General features: G+C 43.7%; 1 protein-coding gene across 4 annotated transcripts in view; it reads right to left on the bottom strand.

The window, feature by feature from the left end:
- Window positions 1–14,107, bottom strand: part of LOC122553102 (ADP-ribose glycohydrolase MACROD1-like) — a 918,032-nt gene that overhangs the window by 433,573 nt on the left and 470,352 nt on the right. The gene's annotated exons all lie outside the window — the stretch shown is intronic.

The following is a 14,107-nucleotide window of genomic DNA, read 5'->3' as shown; positions in this document are numbered from 1 at the left end:
GGGGGCCCGCGCAGTCATTTGGGCTCCGCTGGTGCCTCGACTAAATATGTGGACATATGACTGATAAACATACAGACCTGTATATACAAATGATAAATTCTGATCTCTGTATGCAAATGTTTACGTATGTATGGCATGACCAACTGTACAGACCATCGAATTATTTTATGAATAAAGTATATTTTTGAAATAAAAAAAAATAGTCACAAAGTCTTTTCCCCAGGATTGAGGAGTCCATAACTAGAGAGAATAGGTTTAAGGTCAGAGGTGAAAGATTTAAAAGGGACCTAAGGGGTAACGTTTTCACGCAGAGGGTGGTGAGTGTATGGAATAAGCTGCCAGAGAAAGTGGAGGAGGCTGGTACAATTACAACATTTAAAAGGCATCTGGATGGGTATGTCAATAGAACACAGAAAAGTACAGCACAGAACAGGCCCCTTGGCCCACGATGTTGTGCCATGGTTTAATCCTAATGTAAAATATAGTAACTTAACCTACGCACCCCTCAACTCACTGCTATCCATGTGCATGTCTAGCAGTCACTTAAATGTCCCCCATGCCTCTGCTTCCACCATCACAGCTGGCAACACATTCCATGCATTCACAACTCTCTGCGTAAAGGAATAGAAGGGGTTTGGAGGGATATAGGCCAAATGCTGGCAAATGGGACTAGATTAGTTTAGGATAAATGGTCAGCATGGACAGGTTGGACCGAAGGGTCTGTTTCTATGCTGTACATCTCGATGACTCTATAACTCTTGGTACTTTGCAACCACTCCAGAGCAGGAATTGCAACAGCTAATTTACATTCTCACAGGCAGATGCATGATAATGTCCAAATAATTTTTTTTTATGATATTGATCAGGGGTTAAATATTTGCCAGGGGGAGCTGGGAGAACTCTTCTTTGCAAACTGGAATCATTTATGTTCACCCGAAAGGACAGACTGAGTCTCAGTTTAAAATGTCATAAGAGAAAGCAGCACCTCTGACTCCGCAGCATCCTCACAGTGGAGAGTGGAGTGTTAGCTTTGATTGCTTTTTTGGGCTTTTCAGATTTTCAGATCTTTTAAAATGTATTTACAGTTAAGATTTATCTCCCTCATTCTGAACTGATCGTTTATTTTAAGACTCTGTTTTATCATCATTCTGCAAGGTATCCACTCAAGGACCACTGGAGGTCAGATTGTTTAATTGAGACAATGGTACAAAGCTGGTGTGCTACCTGTTCACAGAAATTTGGCACATGATTTTTATGTTTTATTAGAGTCAGAGTAATACAGCACGAAACAAACCCTTTGATCCAACTAGTCCATGCCGAACATAATCCTAAATTAAACTTGTCCCATCTCCCAGCTCCTGGCCCATACCTCTACAAACCTTTCCTATTCGTGTACTAAGTGTCTCATTGACTTTATAATTGTACCCACATACACCACTTCCTCAGGAAGGTCATTCCAAACATGAACGACTCTCTGTGTAAAGAATTTCCCCTCATGTCTTTTTAAAATCTTTCTCCTCTCAATTTAAAAGTGTGGCCCCTCAACTTGAACTCACCCATCCTGGGGAAAGGACGACTACCAATAACTCTATCTATACCCCTCAGGATTTCATAAACTTCTATAAGATCACCTCTCAATCTCCTACACTCCAGCAAAAGGAAAGCAAGTACAATTGCAACATTTAAAAGGCATCTGGATGGGTAAATGAACAGGAGTGGGTTTGGAGGGATATGGGCTAACTGCTGGCAGGTGGGTCTAGATTGATTTGGAGGTGCCAGTGTTGGACTGGGGTGGACAAAGTTAAAAATCACACAACACCAGGTTATAGTCCAACAGGTTTATTTGGAAGCACTAGGTTTCAGAGCACCGCTCCTTCATCAGGTGGTTGTGATGAACCACCTGATGAAGGAGCGTCGCTCCGAAAGCTAGTGCTTCCAATTAAACCTGTTGGACTATAACCTGGTGTTGTGTGATTTGTAACTTGGGACTAGATTGGGTTGGGATATCTGGTTGACATGGACAAGTTGGACCGAAGGGTCATTTCCATGTTGTACATCTCTATGACTCTAAGTCTCAGCCTATCTGGCTTTTCTTTATAATTCAAACCTTCCATACCCAACAACATCCTGGTAAATCTCTTCTGAACCCTCTCCATCTTAACAATATCCTTCCTATTAACAGACTAAAACTGGATACACTACCTCTGCACCAGAAGAGTCGGGTTCAGATCCCACCTGCTCCAGAGGTATATCATAATGTTTGAATATCTGAACAGGTTTTATTGAAAATACCTAGGGAGGAGAATTGCTGAGAGACTCTATCCCCACAGCCCGAAGCAACATTCTCCTTTACAATTTCACCTCAGGAAAGATTCTTCTTTCTGGTGGATTTTCAAAAACCGCTCACCTTGAGGGCCTTGATGTGCTGGCACAGAAGAGGTGTTGAGGCCTGGTGCAGATTGGCCATGGTATTATAGAATGGTGAAGCAGGCCTGAGGGGCTGAATGGCCTACTGCTGGTCCTAACCTTTAATTAAATTGAGATAGTGGCAAAATAGGCAGCATTCCGCCCACTTTTCCTTTGTTTTTCTCATCTATTCTTGTCTTTTTGTTTAGTTTCATCGTTTCTTTTCCTTGCCTTCTGGAGAGAGCTCAGTTGTGAAGGTAGCAGCAGCGGCGATGGTGTAGGAGTCTGGGGTGTGGCAGCGGCTGGAGCCAGTGGGACTTTGACAGTTGGCAGAGAAGCGGCTGCTGAGTCCGGAGGGTGGTAGACGCTGAGGGACTCAGCCCCATGTGGGGGAGAGCATACCCAATGTGGGGGTAGAGCATGCCCTGTGCAGAGGGAGAGTGTGCCCCGTGTTGAGGGTGAGCGTACCCAGTGTGGGGTAGGGTGTGCCCAATGTGGGCAGGAGAGCGTACCCAGTGTGGGGGAAGAGTGTGCCCAGTGTGGGGGAGAACTTGCCCAGTGCGGGGTAGAGCGTGGGGGAGACAACAAGCCCTTGTGGGGAAAGCCCAGTGTGCAGTGACTGTAGGCCCATGGCTACAGAAGAACGGTAATGTTGAACTTATTTCTGGCATGTCCATAAGGACCCTCACCAACTTCTTCAGATGCACCATTGAGAGCATACTGTCCGGGTGTATAACGGCCTGGTATAGCAACTGCTCTGCCCTCGACCATAAGAGACTACAGAAGATGGTGTGTAAAGCCAACCTCCCATCCATGGACTCCATTTACACGGCTCGCTGCCGTGGAAAGGCTGCCAACATCATCAAAGACCCATTGCACCCCGCTAATGCTATCTTACAACCTCTTCCATCAGGCAGAAGATGCAGAATGCTGAACACACACACACACTAACAGGTGCAGGAACAGCTTCTTCCTGGCTGTTATTAGACTGATGAATGGACTCTCTAATTTCTAACGCTGATCTCCCCTAGTGCACACCCTGTACAATGTAACCTGTATGCCTCTGTCTAAGTCTCTCTGATCTGTACATCCTTGCATACTAGGATCTGCCTGTACTGCTCATAAACAAAGCTTCTCACTGTACTTCGGTACACGTGACAATCAATCAATATTTTTCGATTTTGTACCTAAGACTTTGTTCTAAGGTGTCTTTGTAGCTAAGATACCAGGAATGGTGACTTTGTACATTTTCCACTGTACTTCTATAACTGAATACAAGTGACAATAAACACAAATTCTCGTTCTACATTTTAATGATGAATCACCTTCCCATTTCAATATTGTGGGAAAGCTCCTGTTCTCTGAGCTTGCACCCAAAATGCAGTGGCTTGAATTATTATGTGAACATCTAGGTAGGCGTGATCACTTAATCACAAACTACACTGAGGCATCTTTAAAAGCAGCAAGGGACAACAAGAACCATCCAGAAAATGTTATGAGAAACTAAAACAACTTCAGTCCGCCAGCGGCTGCCCTGCTGCAAACGATTTGATGCTTGTGTGTGGTCTCGTCCCGACCTGACCGCCTGGTTCTCCGTTCGCACAATCTTTCTCAGGGTTCAAAGTTCAAAATGAGGCTTGCGGGCAAGCTCACAACGTCTCAGCTGGCACTGTGAGGATCGTTAGGTGGTGCCAGGAAAGGAATGAGCTAACAAACAGTCTTTCCCTGACAAAGCAGGGACTTTTGTTTGTTCTGTATGACAGTATTTCAAAAATGTAAGTTTAGCAAAGACCCAAATATTTCCCCTCATTCCCATCTGTCTGCCTCCATTCACCGTCAGGCCAGTGAGTTGAGCTAACCTTTCACCCCTCCCATCCCAAACTAACAGGATTGCTTATCGCCTTGAGCTGATCTCCGAACTAAAGATTTACTAAGTTAAATGAGTGTTACAGTAATCCCTAGGACTGGACAGTCTGAAGAAGCATTCCTTTAAGTGACTATACATGAGAAAAATAAATAGAAGACACTAAAGCTTTACTGAAAGGAATTCTATGTGCACAAGAAGAATAGGTTCATTCCTGATGAATCTCTTTACAATTTTCAACCGAGGAGGTGATTCCTGCATAAATAATTAAAATTGAGAGATAAAAACTGGAATCATTGGGAGTCAATATTTGAAAGCAAAAAGGAAGTTTTATCATTTTTAAAAGAAATTATTTTATGTCAATGGAATGGAAATCATCAATATATGTTTCAATGGTGACACTCTAATCACAATCAGCAATAGATTCAGGGGGTTTGAGTATCCTGGAGTCTATCAAATGCACACTTAAGCTAAAGTCAAACAAAGATATGACCCTGATTTCAAGGCAGAAATTTGATGTTATTTTGTGTTCACATAAAAATATCAGAAGTAGGAGCAGCAGAAGGTCACACGGCCCTCTAACAGAACGAAGAACTGTGGGGGCTGAAGATCTGAAAAGAACAAGAAAAAGCTGGAAAAAGTCACACAGCTGTGGAGAGAGAAACAGTTAACGTTTCAGGTCCAGTGACTCTCCTTCATGTCTTTAAGGCTGCGTGGCTGTTCAATGGCTAATCCTACACCTCAACACCACATTAATGCACTACCTCTTTGTCCATTGATGCTTTCCATTTGTAATTAGGATCTATTGACCCCAGTCTTATACATAGTGAATGACTGAATTTCCATATCCCTCTGGGGTGGAGAATGTCAGGTGTAATGGCACGATCAAACTTGCAGATAGAACTGTAACAATTCCATTCCAGCTACAGTCTCTCTAGGCCATCTCAGCACTATGGGTATTAGGGACACCAGTCTCCCAAAGTGGGGGCTGGGACTCCATGAAGAGGCCTGGTGGCTCAGTAGTTAACACTACTGCCTCACAACACCAGGGTCCTGGGCTCGATTCCAGCCTCGGGTGACTGCCTGTGTGGAGTTTGCACATTCTCCCCGTGTCTGCGTGGGTTTTCTCCGGGTGCTCCGGTTTCCTCCCACAGTCCAAAGATGCGCAGGTCAGGGTGGATTGGTCTTGCTAAATTGGCCGTAGTATCCAGGGATGTGGGTTAGCCATAGGAAATGCAGGGATGGGGGTGGGGGAGATGGTTCTGGGTGGAATACTCTTCAGAGGGGCAGCGTGGACTGAATGGTTTGCTTCCACACTGTAGGGATTGTGTGATCCACAAGTTTTGATGCAGCAGCGACCTTGAGACAGAGTTGTGACTCATCTACTCTCTCCCTAACAGTTCCCTTGCACTCACAGCCTTTCCCTTAGTTCACATGGGTAATAGTTCTGAACGGATGAACTTGTATTTCTATTGCGCTTTTCCTGACATCAGGCTGCTCCAGAGTTCCTTCCAGTACAAACAAATGGAGAAAGCTCAGCCATTTTAGGCAGAACCTGTGTTCTGATGAAAGGTCACAAAGCTGCAATACCATCTCTGCCTCGATACCGAGGTTGCCTGAGATTTCATTCCAGCATTTTTCAGATCTTGTTTCAGACTTCCAGCATCTACAGTCTTCTGCTTTTAGTAAAACACTTTTGGAACTCATTGGAAAATACAGAAGCAATTTTATTTTTGCGCAGGGTTTCCCCTTTGAAGTTTTGAATAGTTGAGCCCTTGAAGGAAAGCAGTATTTTAATGTCACACGGTTATAGCGTAAATACTGTTATTTACTTGATCGCCAGAAGATCGGTGAGCTTTAGTAATCTGAAACTGTCAGTTCATCAGAAAAGATTTGGAGACGGCGGACAACTAAGTGATGGATTGAACATGTAACAGCCAGGTATTAATCAGGGGTGCACACACATTTGCAGCTGTGGATTAATTAGCATGTCGAAAGCCGTTGCCCGTGACAGCATCAATCTGAGCTCTCTCCTGTTCTCCGTTCCATTTTGGTCAGGGGAGTAAAAATGGACTGATGTTTTCTCTAGCTATGGAATGTAAGTGAAACGCCAAGATCCAAACCTGTAAACAGCTAGGGAGACTGAACAGAGGACAAGAAGATTTGAGTTGGATCAATGACGCCAAGTTTGTATGAATAAAGTTTCAAGATTCCAGGAGGATTGAGAGACTCAGGAGCTGTCGAGTCTTGTGGTTTTGGGGAAGATTGGTTCAGAGCTAAAACCCAAGAGGACAGGATGTGGTCGCTGTGGTTGAGATAAGGAAGAAGTTTAGATAAAAACACAAGGGTGGAACAAACAGATATTTAACATTGTTGGATGGAGAAGGGTGACAGGGAGGATCATGTGTTGCAACAATATGCAAAAAACCGCGTCCTTTCAATTTTGCTAAATTTTAAAACTTTGGATGTAAATGAGAAGGAATTGTTTAAACCCAGGGATTTATTACGATGGCTGTATGTTTTGAAGACTAGGATTTTGATATCTATTGTGAACCCTGGTTGTGAGTTCCAGTGATTTGCAGATGAACTGGATCCGCAGAGCTGCTTATGAGTGAAGCTGATTGGTGGAGACCAGTATCGATTATCAATGAACTACAACCATGCGACAGGTTGTCGGGCAGCTGAACAGCCTGAAGAAGGGTCACTGGACTCAAAATGCTCGCTCTGCTTTCTCTCCACAGATGCTGCCAGACCTGAGTTTCTCCAGAGAAGCCAGCAGCCAAAATAAACTCTCTCAGTTCTCTGCAGTAAGCCACTTTTAACCTGAAGAAAACCAATTTTCCTTTTCTACAGCAGACACTGCAAGCTGTAACTTTAAAGTGGATAAGTCGGAGAACTTTCATAAGTGAGCCAGCTACTCCATGTCTCGTGTAAACCAGTGGAAGGTCAAGGAAGATCAAGGCGAAATCTTTGAATCAGCAAGATCCAACCCAACAGATCTTGGGACCAGAGCTACCATCCACCCATGCGCCTTTTTCCTTCTTTACGTTTGTCTGCATGTGAGAGAGGGGTTTAGCATTTTAATTTGAAGAGATTACTTCATTTTAATTGCTTACCTGCAGCTAGAACTTAATTACCTACTTACCTGTATTTTCTATCAACCATGTGTCTGAAAATCTGGATTTTAATCGGGATTTTGTGTATTCCTTTTAAAAAAATGGTAACTTTTGTCTTGACTGTGGAAACAGCAGGGTGGTAGTCTGCGATAGGGTTAACGAGTCATGACAAATGGTGGTAAATAATGGGCTATTCAATTTTAACTTGCAGTGTCTGATTGATAAACCCAAGACCTTTCATAAACTAAAAGGGCAATATTGACCTAAAATGGCTGCTGTGATCACCTGACAACAGATTGTGGCAAATTCAGGAGAAAGGGTGGAATAAAATAATCTGCCCGCCCATTAGAATTACCATTTTATCTAAAGAAATTGAAACAAATCACCGTTAAGAAATTATCATCTCCTGTTTTAGTTCACACTTTGATGTCCAATATGTGCACATATCAGAAATGATTGCCAGAGATCGTTCAGCTTGGAAGAACACTGGAGCCAGACTTGGGGAAAATACAAACAAAGTAAATTTCAGCTGCTGCTCTTGACCAACGAATTAGAGAGAAGGAAAGATAGATTCATCATGGAAGGCTCTTTCTCTCTCTCTCTCACTCTCTGGTCACTCTATATCACCTAGAATGGCAGCACTTGGTCAAATTGCAAATTGAGAAAACGGTAATTCATTGAGAACTCAAAGATACTTACATATTCTGCTAGCACTGAAGATGTCAATCAACCATTAAATAACTGTTGTCTCAAGATAAACATCGAACATCTCAAGGACTCTAAGGAATTATAGAAACATAGAAAGTAGGTATAGGAATAGGCCATTCGGCCCTTCGAGCCTGCCCCACGGTTCAATATGATCATACTTGCTCATGCAATCTCAGTATCCCACTCCTGCATTCATTCCATACCCTTTGTGATCCCTTTAGTCAATTATAAACTGCATAGCCTTTATTCTTCCTTATCTGTACTGTACAGTTTCTTCTTTTTGAGTTTACTACCTGCATCTGTGTGTGTGTGTTGGATGTTGCGTTTTACTGGGTTTTTTTCTTGGGGTTTGTAGATGGCAAAATTCCTCCTCCTATTATTCAAGAAAACCTTGTTATAGCCTCCTTCATTTTGACCAGTATGTTTAATTGAAATTATGACAACCGCATGCTGAGAATAAAAATCTTGTACCGAGTGATGGAGAAGGGTTTATAAAGAGGGGAAACCAACTGAACCCCTTCCCACTTCATTGTGACATGAAGCATAAACCCCAGCATGGACCAGTGAATGCAAACAAGCAGCTTCAGAGCATAATGTGTTTTATTTAAATCACTCACGAGATATGGGAGACACTGGCTGGGCCAGCATTTATTGCCCGTTCCTATTCGCCCTTGAGAAGGAGGGGGGGAGCTGCATTGTAAACGATGAGCCTTTGTTCTCTCACAATACAGGAAGGAGAAATTTATAGATAAGTGGGAATTGAAATAGAAATGTTATTAAATACAATAATGCTGACAGAACAGAGAGAGTCATTCAAAGAAGAAAGACGAGGAAAAAGAATTATCTTCCAAATGTTAAGGGTTTTGTTTTGTATGAATTGACGAGCAAAGCGCTTTTCAGAACCAGTGCACATCCCAAAGCATTCTTCCCAGTGTCGGAGATAAGACCATAAGCCGCAAGAGCAGAAGAAGGCCATTCAGCCCATCAAGCCTGCTCATCCATTCAATGAGATCGTGGCTAATCTGATAACCCTCAACTCCACATTCTTGTCTTCTTCCCATAATCCTTGATTTCCCTTCCTGATTAAAAGTCAATCTCCCCTCAAGGTCAGAGCAGATATTGAGGCAAGACCAAATAAAAACTGAGAGAGCTGCAGATCCTGGGAATCAGAAACAAAAACAGAAATTGCTGGAAAAACTTAGCACTCCTGGCAGCATCCGTGAAGAGAAATCAGAGTTAATGTTTCGGATCCAGTGACCCTTCCTCAGAACTGGGGGGGTTCAGAGGAAAGGTCACTCAACCTGAAAACCTGAGACTTTCCAGCAATTTCTATGTTAGCTACCACCTTTCCAGCCCCAATGACCACTACTCCTGAGAGGGGCGAGGGTAGCAGGTACACGGGGACACCACCACCTGCAACTTCCCCTCTGAGTTTCCACCCTGAATTGGGAATATATCGCCGTTCCTTCAGTGTCTCTGGGTCAAAATCTTGGAATTCACTCCCTAATGGCATTGTGGGTCAACATACTACTGTTGATGGACTGCAGCAATATAAGGCGGCAGCTCACCCTCATCTTCTCAAGGGGCAACTAGGGATGGGCAATAAATGCTGGTCCAGCTAGATATGCCGATGCCCCGTGAAATAATTTTTATAAATGATGTGGAAGTTGGACACACTGAAGTTCCATGACTTCACCTTAAGTACCACAAGTTGAATCTGTACACAATGTAAGAACAAAGAACAATACAGCACAGGAAAGGCCCTTCGGCCCTCTAAGCCTGCATCGACACGTTTTGCCCTTCCATACTGAAACTGTCTTCCCTTACAGGATCTGTATCCCTCTATTCCCTTCCTATTCCTATATTCATCCAGGTACTTCTTGAATGCTGCTGTTGTGTCTGCTTCCACCACCTCTGGCAGCTCATTCCATGCACGCACCACCCTTTGTGTGAAAAACCTGCCTCACACATCTCTTCTACACATCCCCCTACCCCAGCCTCACACCTTGAACCTGTGTCCCCTAGTAATTGCCCCCCCTACCCTGGGAGAAAGCCCATGCTTTCCACTCTGTCCATGCCATTCACAATCTTATAAACTTCTATCAGGTCGCCCCTCAACCTCCTGCGTTCCAGTGAAAACAAACCCAGTCTATCCAATCTTTCTTCACAGCTAAAATCCCCCCATACCAGGCAACATCCTGGTAAACCTTTTTTGTCCCCTCTCCAAAGCATCCACAACCTTCTAGTCGGGTGGTGACTAGAACTGTATGCAATGTAAGTAAAATAAAACTTGCAAAGTGATTAAAGTAGGAACATGAAAACAATTAAAAAATAAACTGGTTGCTTTAGAATCAGGAATGTAACGCTGTAGATCAGAGTGAGACCATAATTTACCCATCATGGAAGTGAGATTCAAAATCTTGGAACCCTACAGTGTGGAAAGTTATCATTTGGTCCACTGAAGAGCATCCCACCTGGAGCCCCACCCTATCGCTGTATCTTCACACTTCCCATGGCCAAAACACCTACCTCTTGACACAATGGGCAATTTCCCATGGCCAATCCATCTAACATGCACATCTTTGGATTGTGGGAGGAAACCCACGCAGACATGGAGAGAATGTGCAAACTCCACGCAGACAGTCACCTGAGGCTGGAATCGAACCCAGGTCACTGTTGCTCTGAGAAAGCAGTGCTAACCACTGAGCCACCCTGCCGGGCATTTAGCAGAGATTGAGCTCCAATGCTGGCTTTGTTTCATCAATCCTTGTTCATTTGCTGCCCATCTTGAGCGCACCTTTTGCAGGGGGGGAAAAAAAGTTTGGAAATCCAAGTTGCAGTCTTTCAGAAACACTGCTTTCTCAGTCTCCCGATTTGTTGAACAGTTCTCATTTCAATAAAAAAAATGCCCGCGTGAAACACAACCGAAATTATTGAATCTGAGGATGATACCACTCTTAAGAAGGCCATTCGATCCACTGTGCTGGCTTCACTCTTTCAAAGAGCATTCTATTAAAACCTTTGTCACAGAGCCCTGGGAAGCTTCCCCTTGCAATTCTATGAGTTGGACATTACATCTATTTCCTGTTTCATTCCACATAGATCCTAAAAAGTAGGTGCATAAGCAAGGTGCTGAGCTTTCATTCCCCAAAATGAAAATTTGAACCAACACAGAACATCGAAAATACATAAAAGGTAAAAACAAGGAAAAAACATAAAAGTCTAGGTAGCCTGTTAGCAGAGTTTTTCCAGACTGACTTGTAGATTAATAAAAGTGAGAGAGGGAGACTGAAAGAGAGAGAGTGAGAGAGAGGGGTGTGTGTATGTGAGAGAGACACAAAGAGTGAGAGAGACAAAAGGTGAGAGAGTGAAAGACAATGTGAGAGAGAGAGTAACAACAAGAGTGAGAGAGAGAGTGAAACAGAGAGACAGAACTCAAATGCTGCTTTGAGTGAAAAAGTAAATCAGGGAGAGAGAGTGCAAGGAATGAGGAGCACATTAAGATGTGGAACTCATGATATAGCAGCACTGTTAAATGACCGGTATGGTGTCTCAATTGCTAGCACTGCTGACTCACAGCACCAAGGACCTGGGTTCGATTCCAGCCTTGGGTGATGGTCTATGTGGAGTTTGCACGTTCTCCCTGTGACTGCATGGGTTTCCTCTGGGTGCTCTGGTTTCTGCCCACAGTCCAAAGATGTGCAGGTTAGGTGGATTGGCCATGCTAAATTACAGGGATAGATTAGGGGCCATGGGTCTGTGTGGAATCCCCTTTAGAGGTGTGGTTTGTGACTCGACAGTGTAAATGGGATCTTTCTGCACTGCAGGGATGCTACAATTTTGAATGTGGTCTGCTTACCTCCACGATGGGTAAATCTATCAAGTCGATCATGAGTTGTGCAGTGCACTGTAATGTGCACAGTGTAAACATCGACAAGGATTAAGAGGAAGACAAAGCTGAGAGATTAGTCAGAAAATCTCTCTTGCCCTTGCTGTGGATCAGCTCACCAGGTCAATAATATGTATGAATCATATATATCAACAAGACAGGAAAAAAATCAAGAGTTATGGAGAAAGGGCTGGAAAGTGAAGTTATCAGAACATCCATGGTCTTGTTGAATGGTGGAGCAGATTTGATGGGCTGAACGGCCCACATCTGCTCCCATGTCTTAGAATAACATGCCTTCATTGTTGTAATGCACCACAATGAGTTCCACAGCAGTGGTGACCAGGCTAGATTACTAATCCAGAAAATCAGCTAATGTTCTGGGGACTGGGTTCGATCAAGAGGTGACAGCAACGACTGCACTTAGCTGGTTAGAAAACACTGTCCTGTGATTAAAGGCACTATTCAGCACAGAAACAGTAAAGTCCCATCGTTCAGCACTTACCCCTCTCACATTCGCTTATTTGAACTAAACATACTGTGATTTTATTTTTTGCCATATGCGAATCCTATCCCCAGTTTTAGAGAAACAAAAATGATGGTGTCCCTCACAAGCACACTGTCTGAGTGGATTATTGAACAGTAACAATGGCAGATGGTGGAATTTGAATTCAATCAAAAAGCAATTTGATAGCTAGCCATTTTGGAGGTATTAGGCCAGATGACCAGGAAGCTTAACTTTCGGGCTGATGGTTTTAACGATCATCTGAAGGGGAAGCGGGTTGGTAGTGGGGGTTGAGATGGAGAGCCAAGCAGACTTAGGACGGGAACTTCAGAGGTTTGGACTCTGGGAGCTGAAGGCTCCGGATGACAATAGTCCGGGGATTCAAACTGTGCAGTGGGGAGGCAACTTTGCAGAGGCTAGAAATGGGGGTGGCAGAAATCACGCAGGTGGTTCAGAAAAATCCCAGCTTCTGGACACCAGGGCTGAGTTGAGACTGTGACATCAATGAAGGTCATGCCCCAGATAAGGACAGGGAGATCACTGGGCTGGTTGTTTGGTGCTTGTTACTGTTCAATAATCCACTCAGACAGTGTGCTTGTGAGGGACACCATCATTTTTGTTTCTCTAAAACTGGGGATAGGATTCGCAGATGGCAAAAAATAAAATCACAGTATGTTTAGCTCGAATAAGCGAATGTGAGAGGGGTAAGTGCTGAATGATGGGACTTTACTGTTTCTGTGCTTGAGTAGTGCCTTTAATCACAGGACAGTGTTTTCTAACCAGCAAAGTGCAGTCGTTGCTGTCACCTCCTGATGGAAGGGCTGGTTAATATTGCACTTACGGTTTTTTTATAAGATGCAAACCATTTCATACTGAAGAAATTAGCTCGTGTTCTTTTCTATTTATTTACCTTTCCCTACTTTACAGGCACAGCATACCTCAGGAATAATGGCTGGTTTTTGTATGTTTTTGACTTGTCAAATAGCCTCATTAAATCACAATCTACCAAGTACATATATCTCAGCAGCATTTTATAGTCACACTGAAAGTCCATTCAGGAACCACGTAGGTTTATAATTGAATCTTCACACCTTCCCAAGAAATGGTCGGCTTTCGTCAGGATTTCTAAATACTGTCTTGCCCTTTCTCTCTTCCTCCCTCAAAAAATAGTAAAGCTACAATGTCTATACATAGAGTCATACAGCACAGACTTTTTCATTCAACACGTCCATGCCGACCAGATATCCTAAATTAATCGAGTCCCACTTGCTCATATCCTTCTCAATCCTTCCTTTTCATATACCCGTCCAGATGCCTTTTAAATGTAATTGTACCAGCCTCCACCACTTCCTCTGGCAACTCATTCCATACATGCATCAACCTCTGTGGGAAAAAGTTGTCCCATAGGTCCCTTTCAAATTTTTCTCCTCTCACCTTAAACTTATGCCCTCTGGGTTTGGACTCTCCCGCCCTGGGAAAAAGACCTTGTCCACGGTGGCTCAGTGGTCAGCACTGCTGCCTCACAGCGCCAGGGACCTGGGTTTGATTCCTGCCTCAGGCAACTATCTGTGTGGACTTTGCACATTCTCCTCGTGTCTGTATGGATTTCCTCCGGGTGCTCC

Source organism: Chiloscyllium plagiosum, chromosome 9 (assembly GCF_004010195.1).
Source record: "Chiloscyllium plagiosum isolate BGI_BamShark_2017 chromosome 9, ASM401019v2, whole genome shotgun sequence".
Taxonomy (NCBI): domain Eukaryota; kingdom Metazoa; phylum Chordata; class Chondrichthyes; order Orectolobiformes; family Hemiscylliidae; genus Chiloscyllium; species Chiloscyllium plagiosum.
Note: the sequence above shows the minus strand (reverse complement) of the source record. Positions and strands in the feature narration are given on the sequence as shown.